At 51.4% G+C, this 21,383-nt stretch overlaps 1 long non-coding RNA gene across 1 annotated transcript; it reads left to right on the top strand.

Annotated features, from left to right (window-relative positions):
• The first annotated feature begins 1,907 nt into the window (after nt 1-1,907).
• LOC131402966 (uncharacterized) lies at nt 1,908-20,630 on the top strand. Its single transcript, XR_009219099.1, has 3 exons — nt 1,908-2,061; nt 17,956-18,105; nt 20,349-20,630. It is a non-coding gene; the product is annotated as an uncharacterized LOC131402966 (long non-coding RNA).
• Nucleotides 20,631-21,383: the final 753 nt, after the last annotated feature.

The raw sequence follows: 21,383 nt of genomic DNA, 5'->3' as shown, positions 1-21,383 counted from the left end.
AGCTAAAGCAATGGAATTTCTATTTTAATTGATGTGAAGAAAACTAATCAAACTAATCCTACTATGTTTAAGGAGCTAAACCCAAACCCCTGTTGCGTTATAATATGCCACTGATTCCTGAAAATACTGCCTGTGTGAGATACAGTGGAAGGACAAACTAGGATGCACCTTGCCCTTTTAGTTAGCAAGCGATATGAAAATTTCATTTCCTCTGGTTTACTCTTTTGTAACCGTTAGTGTGCTAAAGGAATTAAATCTTAGAATGGTTTCCTATGTACAAAAGTTAAAATTAAAGAAAAACTATTAAATGGGAAAACATGGTATGTGTAAATTTCTGTTTATATTAGATAGATCTGTAAGATAGAAAAGTCTAACTTCAGAAGAGTCACTGCCAACACTTCTGGGTCCCCTCCAGCGCTGTTACTCCAGCCACCCCCAGTACACAGTTCTGATCATTCTTGAGCTTCCTGTTGGTGTTTCTTTATATAAAAACAAGCCATTGTGAATGCTTATATAAAAACCAAAAAAAATGTTTATATAAAAACAAGCCATTGAGAATGCATATTTTTGTACGCATGTTAGTCCTTGTAATGAGCGGTCAGACTCCACACGTTTTGATGTGTGCTGACAGCTTACGCCTCTCCTCTCCCTCTTCCCCTCGTGTCCACACCTGGACAAGCTGAGGAGAAAGTCCATAGGCTCCCTTCTCTGGCATTGGCTTTGGATCCAACCACACAATCCCCTGTCTGTGTGCAGAACTCTTGCCCTGGTCTCACCCCTGGCAAAGATTTCTTGCTTTGACCAAACTTTAGTCAGGCTCCTGAATCTTCTTGTAGGCCTGTCTGTGCACTTCCTTGTAAAATCCAGTTTTAGCAAGAACCTTGCTAAGTCAGTTTAACCAGAACCCACACCCGTATGTCTGATCGCCCTGGCCATCTGCTCAGGCTCCTCCTCTTCCTCCACCATCCCTCAGGTGGTGTCTGATCACTCTGGCCTGTGTTCCGTAAGAATCCTGTTAGGTCAGGTTAGCCAGTAACCCAACACTTGTTTTTTCTCTTAGTAATTTTCCATGCCCTGACCCCCACCATGCTGCCTTCGCCGTGAATTCCCACTCGCCCATGCTGCATTCAGAGGCGAGCCCAATCTCGTTTCTCCCCCACTGTGAATCCCATCATGGTGGTCTCTACGTATCACAGTGGTTCTGAATAAAATATGCCTTACCATCTTTGACAAGTGTCATTGAATATTTTTCTTTAAAACCCCCAACCACAATAAAAACCCAGGCCAGGCTCCTTTCCTTGCTCCCTCAAGCCATTTCAGAGCTGCTTGAGATTCTGGACCTGCTCTCCTGGGAGACCTCTATTATGTGAGTCATAAGACTTTTCCTAACTTCTGTGTGTGTGTGTGGAGAAAGGCACACACCAGCATCAGTCTCTACATGGGAACCACAGCACTTGCCAGTGAGCAGTCATATTTTGAAAGGAAGCTCTTTCTCTGAGTGGTAGGTTTCAACAGTGGGCTCAAAGTATTCAGTGAACCATGTTATAAACAGATGTCCTGTCATCCAGGTTTTGTTGTTCCATTTGAGCATTGACTTTAACTTAAAGTCACCAGATGCATCACACCTAACAAGAGAGTAAGCCTGTAGAAAGGCCCGGGGTGGGGGTGGGGTGGATTGGAGGGGGAGGGGAGAGAACAGGATCAGTTAGAGGAACCAGAGGTCAGAGTGTGAGACAGGAGTTGGAGAAGGGGCCAGAGCAGTCCGTAACAGCACAGCAGCCAGGTCAAGGCCCTGTGCACCAAGTCTGGGAGTCAGGACCTTCTCCTAATTGCAGTCAGTGGGGGAGCCCCACTTCTGGTTGGATCCCTGGGGGACAAGAAGGCAGTGTCTTACCACGTCTGTCTGTCCACAGTTCCCAGACCCTGGCCAGGGAGCACGAAGCACTGATGCAGAAGTACCTGCACCTGCTGCACATCGTGGAGACGGAGAAGACAGTGGCCAAGCAGCTACAGCAGCAGATCGAGGATGGGGAGATCAATATCAAGCGGCTGAAGGCAGAGGTGACTGCTGGCTAGGGGTGCAGATGAGGCTGGCCAGGGGGCCCAAGGCACAGGCCCAACACCTCACATTCCGGGCTCCTGCAGGATCGGGGGGCACATGACAGGCAGGGAGCCAGCTTCCAGTCACAGCTAGGCCAGCCTCCAAACTTAAAGTTAGTGATGCTGGCAGAGTGGGAAGGGCCTTAGTCAGATCTGAGTTCAGATCCTACCTCTGCCACTTGACAGTTGCAACCTGGAGTACGTCCCCCCATCCTCTGTCCCTGCATTCCTTCATCTATAAAACAGCCTTTCTCTACTTGCCTGACAAGAGTGTGAGGATTGAGTGAGGTTATTTATGGGCGAGTTTTTAATTACTCTGCTGATGACCACATTGACTAAGCATTCCCACATTATCAGCTGAAGTGTCCGAGGACACAGGGTCCTGGTAGGTCATCATAGTGTGGGCTCCTGGCTCAGTTCCAAGCAGTCGTTCCCTCTGACTGTTGTAAGAGCTCCTACAGGGGCTCACTGGACATCAGTCTGGAGGCCACACTGTTGCTAGGTTAAGCCTTCCAAAACTTCACTACTCAAAATGTGGTCCATGAAGCAAGAGCATGTTAGAAATGCAGAATCTCAGGCCCTGCCCAGACCTCCAGAATCAGAATCTGCACTTTCACAACATCCCAGTTGATTGCCATTTACATTAAAGCTTGAGAGGCGCTGGCTCTCTGTCCCTTAGACGCCCCTCACCAGCTGTCTACCCCAGCGCCGAATGATGTGATTGCCTCTCCCCCCTCATCTCACCATGCTCACCAGATGCTCAGAGCCATTTGGCCATGTCACACGAGGACCGTGGACGCTGAGCTGAGGACGGGAAAATGGAAACATAGATTCTAACCAGGTTCAGCTGCATGATTTGTAGGGCCTGAGGCAAGGGAAAAATGCAAGGCCCTAGGGAAGTCGACCTCCCCTTCTCACATCCCACCAACCCACCCATGGCAGACAGGCGACCCCCCAATATCAACCTCCAACCTCCTCTAACCTCTGTGCCATGATACACTTGGTACCTAGATGAGGGGTGGGCAAGAGGCCCATGCTGAGTCACCCACCTAGTGCCCAGGTATTGTCTCCTCCCCCTGCTCTGAGACAGCATTGGGTGTGCACTGCACCCACCCTTTCTGCACCTACCCCGAGGCCCCTGCAGAGGGTGGAGGGTGACTCACGGTGGGATGTGAGTCTTCCTGGCTGACTCAACCCATTTACTCCCAGACAGAGGGTAGAGGAGGTCATGGGTTCTGGGGTGCCAGCATGTGGGGAGCGAGCAGCTGAGAAACAATCCCAGGGAGGCAGCAGGAGGCAGGAACACATGAGGGCTGAGTCCCACTCCCCTGGGGCGTGCTCAATTGTTCCATCAGATGTTACTCCTGAAACACAAATTCAAAGAGAAATGGTTAAGAACTTCAAGGTGGCAACCACAGAACTTGAAGCCCCAAGCATGGGGCCTTCTGAGCATAGGACCCCATCACACGCCCTTGAAGCCAGCTCTGCCTGGAATGTTCAAAGATCTGAAATTGCCAATTCCATCTTATGGTGCCGCTGCCAAGCTCTGAACTATGGTCACATTAGCTTGGAACTTGAGTTTGAACAAAAGTTTCAGATTCCACACACCTCTTCTACCCTGCACCAGGCTCTGTCAGACATGCTTCCTTAGTCAGTCCCCACAACCATCCTCATAGGATCGAACGAGGAAGCAGGCTCAGAGAACTCAAGTCACCTGCCCAAGCTCACACAGCTGGGAGGTGGCAGAGGCAGGACTAGAACCCAGGTCTGCGTGTCTACTTGCCAGTCTTCCCACTCTACTCGTAGCCTCTTCCCACATGGCTCCTGGGATGGGGGCTTGTCCCGTGTCTAAACCATCTGGTTCATTCTGAGATCTAGCCTAGCCCTACACATATCCCTGAAACCAAGCTGAGTCCTTGCTAGGGACCAGGGAATAGGTCTAGGGACCAGTATCAAGTTAGTGGCATCATGATCAAGGGTGTTATTCACTCACTCACTTGTTCACTAACTGCCTAAGATCAGCTGACCACTGCCTAATCCTGTTCCCCAGGCTCCTCTTCCCTCAACACTCGGGGCTCCAGCCAGTGATCCCTGGTCATGAGCTGAGCACCTCTTGGCCTTTGCACATGCTGGGGCTTCTGTTTGGAGTGCCTCTGCCATCCCTAGGCTTCTCTGCCTGGTAGAATCCTACCAAGCTCGAATGCCTCCTCCTGGGGACTCTCATCCCAGAATGTGCTCCATGCCTCCTGCTCCAACGGCTTTCCCACTGTAAGCATGCCACATCAAAGCCAGCTCCTTGGGTTTCTGTACCCCACCAGGCATGGTGGGACCTCCATGAAGGCAGAGTCATTTATCACTCTGTCCCTTCTGCCTCTCACATAGTGGGTACTCTGTAGGGGCTTGATGAATGAATGGACATCAGGCTCTGTGGTAGACAGTAAAGAGATGGAAGTTCCTACCCTTAAGATCTGATTGTGGTAGAGTGTGCTTGGTGACATATTAGAGCTTGAGGAGTGAATCCAGGTAGATAATGAGTCATTTTATGGCCAAAGAGGGTATGGGTTCATGTCGCATATGGCCTTGAAAGATTTTGGGGGTTGGTAGGCCAAAGAAGGGGTGGGTGCAAAGGTCAGGGCCCTCTCTGGTGCTGGGGAGCACAAAACTGGTCAGTTTTGACTGAAAGTGTGTGTGTGCTTGTGTGTGTGTTTGTCAGTGTGGCAGCAGAGGCCTGTTTGGTGGGAATTTGGAGCAATGTTTCCAACTGAGTGCATTACTCTCCAGGGCAAATAAATTTTTTAAAGAAGACTTTGAAAGATCAGCTTGGTAAAGCTTTCTGGCTGTAGTCTCTCTCTCCCTCCCTCCTTCCCTCCTTTTCTCTCTTTGTCTCTCTGTCTCTCTCTCTCACACACACACACAGACATATCCTGCCGGGCAGAGGGCACCTGTGTGCTCTGGAGGGGCTCCAGGATGGTGAAACAGAGCCCATTTCCCAGGAAGTAGGCCATCAGGTAGGCAGGAGGCGCTGACGAGCCAAATAAGTGAGGAGTGACGCCCATGACAAAGACAGAGGGTCTTAGAACGTCAGAGCTGGGAGGGATCTGAGAACTCTGAGGTCCACAGAAGAGGAAGGGACTTATGCAAAGTCACTCTAAGGTCACTTCCAGCGCTGGAATCCAGGCTTAACCTTGGGTCTCCTGGTGTAGATCCTTGGCCTGTGGCTGACCCACAACTTATTCCTTCCTTGCTGGGGAGACGGGCCAGATAAAAGGTGCATGTTCGGGAACCACTGCGTCACCTGGATGGCTTCAAGCTCTCTTGGGCCACATTTGCTCTGATAGCCAGAAAAATTCCTCAGGCACCATCCCACATATTCCTGAGGATTTTCTAGGGTCTTCCATTTTCCTGGCCACATCTGACTTCCAATTCTGCTCTCCTGACTTCTTGTATCACTTCTCACAATGGCTGTCTTCACTCAGTCTTGACTGCTCCTTACCCCCGTGTGGTCACTCCATGTGTCCGTCAGGTGGAGCTAGATTCTACTGCAATTACAAACAACCCCCAAGTCTCAGTGTCTTAAAACAACAAAGATTGCTTTCTCTCTCACACTGTGTTCATTGTGGGTTCTGCTCCACCACATTCTCAGAGACAGGGACACAGGCTGACGGGGCTCCACCATCAGGAAATTCACTAGTCCCATGGCAGGGGAAGCAATGTGGCAAATGGTGCCTGACAGCTCTGCTCACATTTCATTGGACAAAGCGAGTCACATGACCACACCCGACTTCAGGGTCCTGGGCAGTACAGTCCTGCCCTGTCCCAGGAGGAGAACCAGAGTATCCACGAAAGCCCTAATGACATCCGACTGACTCCTCCTTCAGTCCCCAAGACCCCGACACTGGCAAGTATGGACCAGACTCTCTGAAAGGCTTAGATACAGTAGAGGGGGTTTCCAGTACTGAAACAGAAAATGGCTTACAGGTGAATAGAAGACATCCTTGCCCTCCTGTCACTCAGCCTTTCCTGCTACAGGGATTTCTTGCTGACCTCCTCTCCTGACACTGACCTCTCTCCACATGCTTCCAACTGCCATTTTGTTGGTGGTGGGAGTGTTCATAATCCCTTTATCTGTCAAAACCCTCGCCCCCGTCCAGTGATGTACCAGAGCTGGCTCATATCAACTTGCAAGTTGGTTGTGAAATTTTCAAGAATCTTGCAAGCTTGTTATTCACCCTTTGGTAGATTAAAATGGGCCAAGGTAAGAATGTTTACACCATGGAAATCGGCCAGTGCTACCAGTCAGAGTTTTTCTTTCAGAGAGCTGGTCGTTAATCCTTTACCAATATACCCTTGTCTACACCTTTTTTGAGGACCAGCTAAATACTTTGCTGGGCCCAGTGCAAAATGAAAATGCAGGGCTCTTAAGAATTTCAAGGCAGCAACAGCAGAGCCTTAAACCAGGCATTAGGCCCTTCTAAGCAGGCTGTGCACAGGTCACACATCGAGGACACTGGCCCTGTCTCTACTCCTTCTATACTCTCCACCCCCAGAGCCCGCACCCACAGCCATCTCTCCCTAGAGGTAACAGGAGATCACACCCAAACAAAAGTCTGCACAAAATTTATTATCGAAACTATCCAGCTCTGCTCAGTCTCTTCTCTTCCATCTAAACAGCCCTCTTGGGCCCCATCTTTGGTAATCAAAAAGCTCCAAGGACCATCTAAAGCAACGGGACCATCCTCCTCTAGGAAGAATCCTCTGCTTCTCTAGAATCCTCAGTTTGCCACCATTTCATTGTTTTAATAGCTATTTTTCTCCCATTTATGATTGGAAGTAAGTTGGGATGGCTTAGGCAGCCCTAAAGGGCAGGGTAGGAGTTTAGAGACGGTTGTGGTATTTTCCTGGCTTGGGAGCACTCAGAATCCTGGAAGGCTGACTCTGCAATAAACTGCAGCGATCTTAATTCATGGTTTAAGGTAAAACTGTAGCCGTGGAATCAGGGTTGCAAACCAACTTTGACATAGAGAGGGCCGCCTTGACCCCTTCTGAGGCAGCCCCTCTGCAGGGCCCACTCTATGCCTTGAGTCCTGTTTCCCATGTTCCTCCTGCCATCCACACCCCTGCTGCCCTGCACTCAACACCCTGTCATACTCTGCATCTTTGTTCACACCATCCCCTCTGCTCCAATTCCTTCCATCCTATAGCACACCTATTGGGCACCTTTTTTTTTTTTTTTGTGAGGAAGATCAGCCCTGAGCTAACATCCATGCCAATCCTCCTCTTTTTGCTGAGGAACACTGGCCCTGGGCTAACATCTGTGCCCATCTTCCTCCACTTTATATGGGACGCCGCCACAGCATGGCCCGACAAGCGGTGCGTCGGTGCAGACCCGGGATCCAAACCTGGGCCGCCAGCAGCGGAGTGTGTGCACTTAACTTCTACACCACGGGGCCAGCCCAGTTGGGCTCCTTTTTTGTCCTGCAAAACCTCTGGGTAGCGCTTGTGGCTTCCATGGTGAGACCCTCCCACTGCAGTAGGGGCACACCTCTGTTCTGGCCTCACCTTGTTGGAGTATAAGTTACCTCTGTGGGTATCTGACACCCTTCTTAGGCTGGAAGCTCCTCCAGGGAAGGGATCTGACATCCACCTCCGGCTGTGTCTCACCCATGCCCAGCATGGTGCCCACCACAGAGACTCCATCAGGACATGCTGACAGGATTGGCGCAAAGGGAGACAGAGATGGGCATCTCTTAGGCTTGTAAGAGGCCAGAGGGGATGGAGAATGAAGGAGAGAGAACTGAGTTGTGTGGCAGCTGTTGGAAAAGCAAGAAGTACAGAGATGTTTAGCAAAACCTTGACTGCTAATAAACAAGAGAAAACCCTGGACTAATTCCCCCATCAATGACTGCACTGACTAAATGCATTCTGGATTAAAGACACTGTCTCCAGACAGGGGACTGGGGTGTGGCAGGAGCCAATGAGCAGTGCTGCTAATGGGTGTGGCAAATGAGGATTTGCCTCTGATGGGCCAAGAAGGCCAGACTGTTGGATGGCAAGTGGGCAGGGCTCAGCTGAGATGCCAGGCATTGAGCCAGGTTGGGTAGCCAGAGCTGGACTCTAGCAGGCGAGTTGGGGTGTAAGCCCGAGTCCCAACTCTCCATCGCCATCGTTGACAAGGGTCAACTGAGCTAGCCTTGGACGTCAGCCAAGCCAACCCGGATCCAAAGCAAATGCATCCCCAGAAGGGACCTGCAGGGTAAGAGAAAGGCAGCCTCTGCGAGCCCAGCAGGGCTGGGGCTCTTGCCTCCATCCTGACACTGGTTCATAGCAGGGATGGGCTGTGGCCCAAGGCTTCTGCAGGGTCCCCAGGCTCACAGCTCTCCAGAGCTTTGCCCACCTGGCCCGATCTTTAAATCCGACTCCCAGACTACTGGTGTTGCCTGTGCAGGGAGCAGAGCGCCTGACCTGACTGCGTCTGGTTTTTGCTCTGGTCCCTGTGGAGTAGATGTCCTGTAGATGTCTCTGAGAAGAGCGCCATCAGTTTTACATACAGACTACTTTTACCCACACACTCACCCACACACACACACACCACCATCCTAAAGAGAAAAGGATACCACGTCCAAATCCCAGAACTGGCAAAGAGAGCAGACTGGCATGGGGGTGATGACATCAGGGCAGTGAGGGTGCTGACTGGGCATCCACGTGTCTCTGAGCTCTGCACAAGCCTGTGTGTGTAAGTCTCTTAGCTCTTTAGAGGTCAGATCCAAGAACAGCCATTATTTCATGTGCCAAGGTTCTCAGAGAATCGAAAAAATAGAAAAGCCTGCATCGGCCCTGAATATTTCTCCATTAGATATTTTCAGCCGCTCTTCAAGCACAGGCCGGGGTAGTTTTAGCAACCCGGAAGTGGACAGAGGGTAACTGTCCCATTTTGCTTTTAAAGTGCTCCATTCGCTCAATTGTCAGAGCCCATGCATCCTGCGGTTCAGCAAGTGGCCTTGAGGGGACAAAGCCACATGCCCTGAAAAGGGAGCAGAGCTGGCTCTGTGGCACATTTGTGATTTCCTGAGCTACTATCTTTGGATGTGTGCCACTTAGCTCAGAGGTGTCTCTGCGCCCACTCAGCACTTTCCACCCCCTGCTCTTGTTGTACTGCGCGAGTGAGACCCCAGGTGGGGGTTTGCCCTCAGGGCACAAACTGCTGTGAGAAGGCACAGTCCCCTGTGACAGCTCCCCTTGGAGGACAACACTAGGGGCCTCCAACAGCCAAAGTGCTGGGTCATCACAGAGAGATGGAACAGAGAGCACACATGGAGAATGGGACCAGTAAGGGGCATCTGATGTGGCAGAGAAAGACAGAGACCACTGCAGGGAGATGGGGACAGGCTCCTAGGCTGGGGCTACCCTGACTCCTGGAGGGGTTCACTCTTTCTCTCTGGGCTTGTTTTCCTGTCCACAAATGGAGTGCATGACAGGGTCCCTTTGGCTTCCCCTCTGTCATTCAGCTGAAACCCCAGACACATTGGGGAGGTTCCCAGGTCCCCAGGGAGGTAGGAGCTGGGAGTGATGAGCAGGGGCAGAGGAGGAACAGTTGGGAGGGGAGGGGGCTGCAGGAAGTAGAAGAAGTCTCTCTGGCATCCTTACAGCTCATCCTGGGAGAGGAGACTCGGGCTGTGTTCTGGAGCTGGCTGGCTGGGGAGTACGGGCGGGGAAGAGGGTGCTGGGAGGGGAGCCATGGCAAATGTGGCTGCCAGGGTTGCTCAGGGGCCCCTTACCCAGCCTGGTGCTAAACTGACAATGAGAAGGCATGTTCCCCAGGTCTCTTTAGGTGGTGACAGAGCAGGTGCTTGGGAGAATCCAGGTGTTTTTGCTTTTCTAAGTTTCCCCCCAAAAGGGAGTGGTGGAGAGCTAGCATTTACTGAGCACCTTCTCTGCACCAGGCCCTGTTTTGAGAGGTTCAGGGGATTCGATTGGAGATGTAAAAGAAACTTGCCACTCCAAACAAATGGACTGAAGGTATATTTTATTATACAGAAGAGAGTAAAGGTGATAGTCCGCAAACAGATCCGAATAGGTCAAATAATAAGAGGGAAAAACACTAGCTCAATTGGAAAGGGAAACATCGACATCGACTGAAGGGAAATGACACAAATCAATCAGAAATTCAGACACCAGGTTGACTGAAAAGAGTACACATCAGATTGGTTACTCACAACATCCACTCCCCACTGCTGGGAGAGTGCCTTCAATTGACATGGCTGGGCGGGAATCCAATCATCAAAAGTCCTGGGCCAGGTGTCCCCTTCACAGGTGAGACTCTCACCAGGCCTCAGTCTCCAGCGGTTTATATAGCGTCAGTAGTTTTCAGAGTAAACAGTTACAGAGTTTACAGAGCAAGCATTCAGTGTTCCCATGCACAAATGGTTATCAGTGGCATATGTGCACTGAGCCTCCTGGTTATTGTCCCAGCCTGGCAGTTGTGCATGTGCATTGTTTTCCCTGGTTATGGTCCCAGCCCAGCACAGATGGCCAGTCTGTCCCAGGCTACAATGCCCAAAGGACCTTGAGATGTTACAAATTGCAACTATCTCCGTGGGAGAAAGGCCAGTTCCCACCACACAGAAAGCAGCTTTATATTTCTTTGTGTGCTGGTGGCTGTAGGTCAATGGAACGGCCAAACATGGCTGCACTCATGTCAAGACAGGCCCTCAAATTGTCCCATTACTTGCAGGAGTGACCTCATTTCACCTTCATATTTTACAGAAAAGAGGTTTTCTGAGGTTCAGACATGTTAGGCATCTTGCTAGAGGTCACACAGCTGAGAAGCAGCTGCAGAAGAAGAAGCAGCATAGGGCAGATTTGAGCCTGCTCTGTGTGGGTCTCAAGCCCTAGCTCTTTTCACATCATCAGTGGCATTTCCTCTGAATTCTCCAGAGCCCTGAGTTCCTCTAAGATCCCTCAGGGTCACCCCAGCAGGTGGGCACTGAGGGTGCCAGGAAGGCTGGCAGTGAGAGCAGCTCCTGTCCTCTGCCAGCTTCTGGGGTGTGTGACCATGTTTAGAAAAGCTTGTGTTTGGTTTAGTGCTCTGCTGTCACCATCTTGAAATTTTGTCATTTTTTAAAAAGGGGTCCTGCTTATTTGCTCTGCACTGGACCCCACAAATTACATAGTGTATCCCGCTGATGAGGTTTTCACATAAGGTGTCACATGAGAAAGACATTTGCTGCTAGAGTCCCACGGGTGGTGGCAACCTCTGCCCTCTCCCTGGGCCCCTAAGCTCTGCTGGACTTGGGGGCGGGGAACCCTTGGAGGGGCAGGAACTCCATGGCCGGAGCTTACCCTGTGCCTCCTCTGTCAGTGAGGCCATCGTGTGTTTGCACCAGGTCTCTACCAAGGCCTGAAGGCCTGCATCTCCAGCTGGCCCACTGGGGCCTGGGTGAGCAGGAAGCCCTGGCAGAGGTCCCCAGCCCCACCTGCACCCAAATCCACCTGAGAAGTCCCTCTCCAGGGTCCACTCCTCCAGGCTGGCGGCACTTCCATCCTCCCGGGGTGTAACAGCGGCCCCTTAAAAACACACAGAATCCCTCAGAGGGAGCAGAAGAGGAAAGACAAGTTGGCAAGCTGTTTTTCTAGGACGAAGCGAGGTATTTTTAGTTTCTTATCTACTTTTCCCCTTTTAAAAATTATATATATGAACCCATTTGAGAAAATTTGACAATCTAGGAAAGCAGAAAATGTTAAAAGCTATAACAGCCATAGTTCTGCTTCCCAAAGAAAACCACTGTAAAGACTTTGGTGTGTTTTCTTCAAAATTTTTTCTGTGCACAGGTCTTGGGGTTTTTACCCCCATTTTATTTACATAATGTCACAGGGGCCGGCCCGGTGGTGCAAGTGGTTAAGTGCATGCACTCTGCTGCGGTGGCCCGGGGTTCGCTGGTTCGGATCACGGGTGCGCACCGACTCACCGCTTGTCAAGCCATGCTGTGGCGGCATCCCATATAAAGTGGAGGAAGATGGGCATGGATGTTACCCCAGGGCCAGTCTTCCTCAGCAAAAAAAGAAAAAAAAAGAGGAGGATTGGCAGATGATAGCTCAGGGCTGATCTTCCTCACAAAAAAACAATAATAATAATAATGTCACACATGAATATTGAATTTGAATCTTGATGTGTTTTTTTTTACTTAACATTATAGCACAAATGTTTTCTCATGCTGAAAGTATGCTTTTTGATGGCTGTATGATGCTCCAGTACCTGTGAGCATGCCCTCATCCATGCAGCCATCTCCCATCATTGGCTCTTAAAGTTGTTGCAACTTGTTGCTACTACAAACACTCATCTCTGCATCTGAAATGTTCATATGGGAGAGCATCTCCTTGGGACAGGTTTCCAAAAGTAGAATGACTGAAATAAAAGGTAGAAGCACAGTCAAGGCTCCCACTCCGTCCACCCTGCGTCACTGCTCTCCGAGCTGGCTGTACCGCCATGACGGCCCCAAGGGCTCCACAGCAGGACCCCTGCATTGCGCCTCTCCCATACTGAGTGTGACATTTTGTTGTTCACTTCCCTAAGTCAGAGAGCCCCGCTTTTCTCCAAGGTCACAATGAGAAGAGGCCCTAGAAGGACGAGGTCTGCACTTCCTGTAGTTGCGTGGTTGAAGGTGCTGTCCCTTGGGTAGTGGAATGCCCTGCATAAGCTCCCACTTAGAGTTCATCGCAAAGAAAGCACATTTTTCTTTTTTAATGGAGTTTGTAAGCAGAGGTTTCAGTGGGTCCATCCCTGCCAATCAAATACTGAAGGACAGGTTTGGGGAGATTGGCTGGTGTTTCAGGGGCTGGAAGGCAGGGTGTTGTGTATCCAGGAGATTGGGACAGAGCGGGCCAGCAGCAGACCCAAGTTGCTGAACCAGGGGAGGCATGGAAGGACAGGGACACATGGATAAAGGGACAGACAGCTGATGGGACGTGACTCGGGAGGACATGTCATATGGGGGAAGCCCTGGAATGGGGGACTCAGGAGACCTGGTTCCAGGCCAGCTATTGACTCACCTTATGACCACGGATGGGTCACTTCTGTCACTGGTGGGGCACTCTGGGAGGGAGGCCTCTTGGGAGAGCCAGGGCCAAGGGGGATGTGGAGCTGCAATTCAGTTACCACAGAGGCCTCAGCCGAACCCCCAAAGCTCCGGAGCTGAGTGGCCCTTCAGACCCTCAGGCGGCGAGGCACACCACAGCACCCACAACAGCCCTCTCTGACCTTCCAATACACAGGTGTTGGACTAGACACGGCCACATCTCTATAAAGATCTGTGACTCTGATGCAGTCCCGATGCCTGGGGCCACCTATCTGGCCCTGGATAGGGCAGTGGTGCCAGAGTCATCCACAAAGGCAAGGGTGTCTCTGGGTGGGAGCTCTGAACCTGGACCTGACCTCCGTGGGTGGGGCTGGGTGACCGAGGGCTTGTGGGGCATCTCCCGAGCAGGTCCGTTGGCCATCCTGCTGCTGATGGTCAATTTCTATCAGGAGTTGGTCTCCAGCCACCAGTACAGCCTGCAGATCCTGGCCCACTGCAAGCAGAACAGCGACGTGACTTTGACAAGCTGCTGAAGCACTATGAGGCCAAACTGACTGCAAGGAGAGGGTGCTGGAGGCCTTCCTCACTGACCCCATGTTCCAGCTGGCACCTAGCCCTGTCCTTGAGGGCGCATGCCTGGGGAGCCTACTGGGGACCAGGGCAGTGAGGGCCCTAGCTGGGAGGAAGCCACACCTGGGGGCACCAGGGGGCCATGGCCGGGACAGCCCAGGCCCTAACAGGCCCCAGCTCTGGGCTGCCTGGAGAATGGGGTTAGAGCCAGACCCTGACCCAGCGGATGGCAGGCCTGTCCAGCTCCACAGAGCAGGCAGTGTGGGAAGGTGAGGGGGAGCTCCTGGTCCTGAGCCCACTTCCAGGCCCTTCCTCCTGCTAGCTTAGAGCCTCAAGCTTTGGGCTCTTGGCCCAGACAAGACCCTGGAAGAGGCTCCACGTTAGAGTCTGAGATCAAAAGTGCTGTGGGTGTCTATCCTCAGCCCTGCTGGTGGGAGTGCTGGGAGCTGAGAGAACCATTCTCTGTCTCCTTTGTCTCTCTCTCCCTCGCTACGTTGCTGCTCTGTCTCTGACTTGCTTCATCACTGTCTCTCTCCTTGCCTCTGTCTCCCTGTCCCTCTGTCCTTCCCCATCCTTGCCTCTGTCCCTGACCCCTGCCTCTCCCTGCTGCAGATTCCCAACACATTCTGACACTGCACGAGCTCCTGGCCCACTTTTCATCAGCACATCGAGCCAACAGCCTGGACGACGCCAGGGCTAAATTGGGGGGGCTGTCTGGGTGAGCCCGGCTCCCAGGTGCCCCCACCAATGGACAAGCCAGGACTGAGGATGCTCCCCAGTGGGAGTTTGCTGAGCCCCAGATGGTAAAATCTCTTGTTCAGGTTAGGATCCCAAGGGGTGGTGGTTGGGGGACCCCCAGCCTGCCCCACCTGGAAGCAGGGCCCCTGGAGCAATCTGAGGAGTTCACAGCTCAAGCCCAGGGGAAAGTTGGTGGGATGGTGTGGGTGGTGTGCTGTCCCTGGCACAGATGGGTTTCGAGGAAGGGCCCTGAGCACTCACGTGGGCCCATCTGCCAGGACGGGGATCCGCCCAGTGACTCGCAGGCACTCTGCCAACTTCCCCTGTTCTCCAGTGTCAGTGTGTCACAACGTGTGGTATAGGAGCCCCAGAGGGGAGCCTGGGTGATGGGCCTTCATGTACCCAAGGCTGCATTCAACAGCAGGCAGTGTCATGGGTGGACAAGCCAATGACTTGTCCAGTGTCAGAGGCCCCAGCCCTCTGGTCAAGGCCCCTCTGCTGCCCCTCTTTCTGTTCCCAAAGCCCAGAGGGAACCTTCCTCTGCCAGGGCAGAAATAGAGGGACCAGGGAAGAGGCCACTACAACAGCCCAGGCAGCAGTTGACGGTGGCCTGCACCAGGTGGTGGCACTGGAGGTGAGGAGGAGGTTCAGATTCTGGGTGTGTTTTGAAGATGGAACTAACAGGAGTTTCTGATGCATTAGATGTGAGGTGAAAGAAGATGGGACTCAAGGGTGATTCCAGAGTTTTTGGCTGAGCATGCAGAAGGTTGGAGTTACTGCTAACCGAGATGGAAAAACTGGCAGGATGGGTAGGTGTGGAGGGGAAGTCTTTCTTGCTTCACTGGAGCTTGACTGGGGGCATGTTGAACTTGAGATGGACAACAGTGGTGGAGGGGACAAGAAGGGAGGAGGGCGTTTGAGTCTGGAGTGTAAGGGAGCGAGCCATTCGGGAGCCATCAGCTCGGAGATGGTATTTAAAGTCATAAGACTGGTGAGATCACCAGAGGAGTGAGTTTAGGCAGGATCGAGATGTGTACCAAGAGCTGAGCCCTGGGGTCTCCACTTTGTGCAAGCCAAGAGATGATGAGCAACCTTGTAGTCAGTGATGGGCTGCCAGAAGCTGCAAAGGAGGGTCGGTCTGCAGCGTGTAGGGTCTAGTCCCCAGACCTGCCAACCACTCAGTGCCCTAAATGGCTTCCTGAGTCCAGCAAAAGGCAGCCAGTAAGGCCACGTCTCCCAGCTGGGCAGAGGGAGGACCAGGCTGGAGCAGGACAGGGCACTTGCCCCAGAGTGGAGGTTCATTCAGGGAGCAGATGTAATCAGAGTGTGATTGCAGACTAACAAAAAGCATTGTGGGGTGGGGACCCCAGTCCTCTCCTGCCCCAAGGAGCCAAATCCTGTACACTTCCCCAAGGAGAAGACTTGGGGCTCCAACGAGGCTCCTTGTCCCTGCGGGATGCCCTATCCCGGTGTGGGCAGTGGTGAGGAAGCTACATGGGTGCCAAGACGTTTGTCCCAAGACCCTGATCCCCTTTCCCGAAGCCTACTCGTCTTTTGTCCCACCTGATCACCTGCACCTGGCCTGAACACAGCCCTAGTGACACAGATGAGGGTTTTCCTGTCGCCCTGACAGCAGCCCTTTCATCCTCCTCTCTCCCTCCCTTGGGGGACTGAGGAAAGCTCCCAGCCGGGCAGGAAGCCAGCAGATAACAAATCCTCCCTGGCTCTGCTCAGAAACACTCCTCCCCTGGGGCTGACTCTCTCCTACCTCTGGCCTTTGTCCCGCTTTTTCTCCTGAACCTCATCTCTTGGGCTCACTGTAACCCAGGTCGTCAATTCCAGCTCCCCCGGCAGACTGCGGCCCTGGGCACTCCTCCCCAGCTGCGGTGACAGTGTGGCTCTCAACACAAACCCCAGCAGGGGCTGGCAGCAGTCCTGAGCAGCTGCATCTGGCACTTGTCTAACAGTGAAACTAGTGTTGCTACTGTGGGATCGCCCCCTTGTTTGTAGCAAATACAGCCCTCCTCAGCAAAATCCCCACCCTCGTCAAAAGAAATGGTTCTGCTTACCTTTGCTAACCTGCAAAAATGAGTCCATATCCAGGGAACTAGCATATCCTTGAAAGGTGCCTCCCTGTACCCTGTCCCTTCCAGAAGAGGGCTAGGGCCTGGGCTGCTGAGAAGAGAGTTGCTGGGATGGAGGGACTGAGGCTCCTAAGAAAGAGACCCCATCTCCATGCTTCAGTCTGATAACCAGAAAACAACGATAACAGTAGTTTTATAATAACACCTTTGCAACCAGTGATACTAGAAACAGTGATCACTGCCCTTTACTCAAGCACCTGCCATATGCTGGGCCTGAGGTCAGCACGTGAAATGCATTCTCTTCCATCCTCATCCGACCTTCTACAGATGAGCAAACTGAGGGTCAGAAGGGCCCAGTCATTTGCTCATCACGCTGAGTTCGTTAATCACCGATCCAGCTCGACCAGTGTCATCTCTCACTGCTGGGAGAGTTAAGTTGGACAGTGTCTACTAGAGAACTTCGTTAAGCCACGCATATTAACCAGCCCTCTTGGTGATCTGGTCGTGGTTGTAGAATTTGAGGCATCAGTAGACAAATAAGGGGTTTTGTACTTTTCTTGGAGTAGGTGGAGTACTTTTTCCAGACGCTCCTCCCGCCAAAATTACTAACTTCCTAAGACTCCTGAAAACCCATCAAGGCTCTTAGCAAAGTTGGCAACTCAAACACCTCTTTTCCCAGCAATGCTAGTTTTAAAAAGCAGTTAAATGGCGCCACCTTCTGGAGGAGGGGTGTTGCGGCAGTCAGAAGATGACAAATAAGAGTGTTGTCATTATTCTCAGATTGAGGGGCAAGGTGTGTCTTGCTCCCCCCAAGACGTGCTGGAGCCTACTGGAGTCAGTCTTTCTGTGAGCCAGTGGGATTGCCAGGTGTTCCAAAACTAAGCCATTCCAGGGCCTGAACATTAAGGAAGCAACTGTATAAAGTGCATTGGGGGAGGGATGGAGACAGTAAGTGCAAAGGCCCTGAGGCAGGATGGGTGGGTGGAGTTCTATGGATGGAGATAAGGCCAGTAGTGGTGTGGGGGGCAGAATAGTGAAGAAAGGTTCTTTCCTCTACTCCGGTCCTCCTCCTAGTTTTTCCATCTCTGTTCCACGAGGTTTAGACTTTTAAATCAGACCTGTTTTCTAGCTATTAATCTCCATTTCCTTCACTCTGAAATAAGAACACCTTTCTCTTTGGCCTGTCAGAAGGATGATGTGAGCTTATGCCCATAGAGTGCCCAGCACGGTGGTCATTCAATATGCATTCTCTCTCCCCCTTTGTGACCACAGGCTCCACCTGAGAATCCTGGGTGCCAGGCCTTCTTCCTAGGTCTGGCCAGAGGCCCAGCATTCCCTTCTCCCTGAGAGACGGGGGCAGCCTGTCTCTGACTTATTTTCTGTCCCCACAGGATAATGCACAATGAAGTAAATGAGACAGAGAGCATCCAGGAAAACATAGCCATGGAGGGCATGATGGTCGAAGGCTGTGAGACCCTCCTGGACACCAGCCAGACTTTTGTGAGATGGGGCATGGCACCCTGCCTCCCCCCAACATCAAGGTAGGCCCCAGCAGTGGTGGCATTCGGGGACACCACCAGTTGGTTTGGCTCCCATGTGCCAAAATCTGCCAGCGTGATTGCGGAGTATTCCGGGGCTGCTGGAGGAATGTGACAGCTGTATGTAGATGTCGGTATCTGCACACATGGATGCAGATATTACTGGTTTTCACAGTGCCCTTCTCTCCAGATGTACACATGATTCTTCCCAGATGCCCTTGATGTGTCTGTGGATGTCATAGTAAACACTGACATGTCCTTTTGGGGAGAGAGGAGTGGAGGATGAGGACCGATACTGATTGGCCCCATGAATCACAAGCATGTTCAGCATCTGAGGGGAAGTCGTGTGGGTCAGTCCCTCTGTCCCTTGCTCATCATCCTTGGCCCCTTGCAGGAGGCTGTGATCACAGCGGTTCTCACGGGTAGGAGTTTTCCTTCACCCTCAGCCTCCACTTGCCTTGGGAGCTGTGTTTGAGAGGCACAGCCCTGTGAGGGGGCAGCTAGAGGCTGTGACTGAGGGGACTGACTTCCAACTTGGAGACGTTAGAGCTGCACGACATTTGAGGTCACCTCTTCAGATTCCACTTGCTGTGGGACCCTCAGCTTCTGCTTACATGCCCCCGAGGTGACCTCCACCTCAGATGGGCCTCCTGAGTTCCTTCTATCCAGCCCTGGAACACTCTGAGCAGATGAAAAGCTCAAAGGCTGTGCAGCTGCCTTTGGCCCCTGCTGCCCTTAGCAAGGGTATCGTCGACTTGAAGTTTTGTCCTGAACCCCTGTGTGTGGCCCCCTGTGCCCTTTCCCTAGGCCGACCCTGTGACCTGCTGAGTGCAGGGCCATCCTCCCTGTGTCCGGCCCCCTGTGCCCTTTCCCTACGCTAACCCTGTGACCGCTGAGCGCAGGGCCATCATCCCTGTGTCCTGGCTCCCCCTGAGCTGCATTGGGCCTAAGCTGGAAGTGACCAAAGAATGACCTCTCCTGGGGTGGGCAGTGTCACCACAGTCTAGGAATCTGCTCCATTGCCCTGAGCCTAAGCATTTCCTCCCCTCCTGATGGGCTGGGCTGGATGTGGAGAACAGACAAGGGAGCCCAGCAAGGTTCCAGGCAGTGATGGACATGGGCAGAAGGCAGAGTGGTGGCTCAGAGCAGGCCTGGGGAGATGGAGCGTCAGGGAGGGCTTTCCGAGGAGGCATCACTGGAGTCGAGTCTTGAAGGGTAAGTAGGAGTGCACAGGGTGGATGGGGTGAAGGAAGGGCCTTCCAAGCCAAGGAGCAGCACTCAGGAGCCACAGGTAACTTGCCCTGGAACTAGAGTGGGAGCAGAGAGGGGAGGTGATGGGAAGGAGGGAGAAGAGCTGGAGCAGCCTGCTGGCGGGCCTTGAAGGCCTAAGTCCCGAGGACAGTGAGGAGCTGGCGGAGTAAGTGGGGAGAGGAGGCCTGGAGCATGTCTTAGGGGAGCTGGGTTGGCAAATGGGTTCATCACAGTCCCCTGCTCTGCCCGGGAGTGGCTTTGGAGAGCACATTGTCGAGGACTGGGGGCTCTGCAGCCCAGCACGTCGTGACTGATTGGTGATGTCTGCTGCGGCTGTGTGTGGCAACAGGTGCCCTGTGTCTCTTGCTCATCCCTCTGGGACAGAGCCAGGTCCACACTTGTTCAGCCTCCTGCTCACCCGACCCAACCCTAAAGAGGTACAGCCTTTTAGATACAGGCTACAACCTTCCTTAGAGAGGGAGTACAAACAATACCCTAGTTGGCCTAAATTCAGCTACAAATTAAGAAAGCCTTCAGGTTCAACAATATACTTATCTTAATTTCAATCACAGAAACTAACTCCTAATCTAATGCTGCATTAATCTATTAATTCATAGAAGTAGTACTGTTACTATGAGGAACAAGAATTATTTCTCCTTGCATAATCTTATATCAGAACAGATAATCACCGAAAGTTGACAATAAAATAAATTCAACCCAATAATCATTTATTACATTAATCATTAACCCAACACAGGTAGGCATTCAAGGAAAGATTTCAAAAAGTAAGAGAAATTCGGCAAACACAGCCCCCACCTCTTTACCAAAAGCATCTCCTCTGGCATTTCTGGTGTTACAGGCACTGCTTACCCAGTGACACGGTGTAAAGGCTGCAATGACTGGACCCTGCAAAGGCAGCATCATCATTTGTTGTCTAAATGAGGGCTTGTATGAACGGCCACTCGAGGGTTTTACTCTCTCTTACCTTTAATCAGTGATATTGACCTTTCCCTGAAGAGGCGGGAATGAGAAAATAAGACGAGAAGACCCTATGGAGCTTCAATTCATTAAAAAAAAAAACAAAGGTAAGCCAAATCAAGGGATAACAAAACTTAAATGGACTAACAATTTTGGTTGGGGTGACCTCAGAGAAGAAAATAACCTCTGAGTCATTAAAATCTAGACCAGCTAATCAAAATATTTTATCACTTATTGATCCAAAATGTTGATCAACAGAACAAGTTACCCTCGGGATAACAGAACAATCCTATTCTAGAGTCCATATCCTCAATAGAGTGTATGACCGCGATGTTGCATCAGGAAATCCCAGTGGTGTAGCCACTATTAGTGGCTCATTTGTTGAACGATTCAAGCCCTGGTGAATTCAAGCCCTGAATTCAATCTGAATTCAGACCAGAGTAATCCAGTCGGTTTCTATCTATTCCATATTTCTCCCAGTACGAAAGTGCAAGAGAAACAAGGCGTACTTTAAAAAATCACATTCAAACTAATAGATGATGTAATCTTAATCTAATATATATGTGTATATAGCCCTGCCTATGAACGGGGTTTGTTAGGGTGGCTGATTAATTGCATAAAATGTAAACCTTTATAGCCAGAGGTTCAATATTTCTCCCTAACAGCATGTTCATAATCAATCTTCTTTTATTAATTGTCCCCAATCTACTTTCCATAGAATTCCTTACACTAATTGAATGAAAAGTATTAGTTTATATATGACTCTGTAAAGGACCACATCATTGGCCCCATGGTCTGTGGAGACACCAGTATTTACATCAGTGTCACAAGGCCATCAGCTGGAGTTCACATTGGAAGATGTACCCAGGAAGACACCCTACAAAGGACCCACTAGCACACAACTGAACAAGTCATGTGGACTTTTGTCGATGACCTAGTATTTAAAATGGTAAGATAAAGATGCAGGACTCTAAAGTGTTCATGGAAATGCTGAATGCACAATTCAGAAACAAAGAATAATCAACAAGGTAAACCAACTACAATAGATTTAT

Source organism: Diceros bicornis, unplaced genomic scaffold, assembly GCF_020826845.1.
Source record: "Diceros bicornis minor isolate mBicDic1 unplaced genomic scaffold, mDicBic1.mat.cur scaffold_397_ctg1, whole genome shotgun sequence".
In the NCBI taxonomy this organism is placed as follows: domain Eukaryota; kingdom Metazoa; phylum Chordata; class Mammalia; order Perissodactyla; family Rhinocerotidae; genus Diceros; species Diceros bicornis.
Note: the sequence above shows the minus strand (reverse complement) of the source record. Positions and strands in the feature narration are given on the sequence as shown.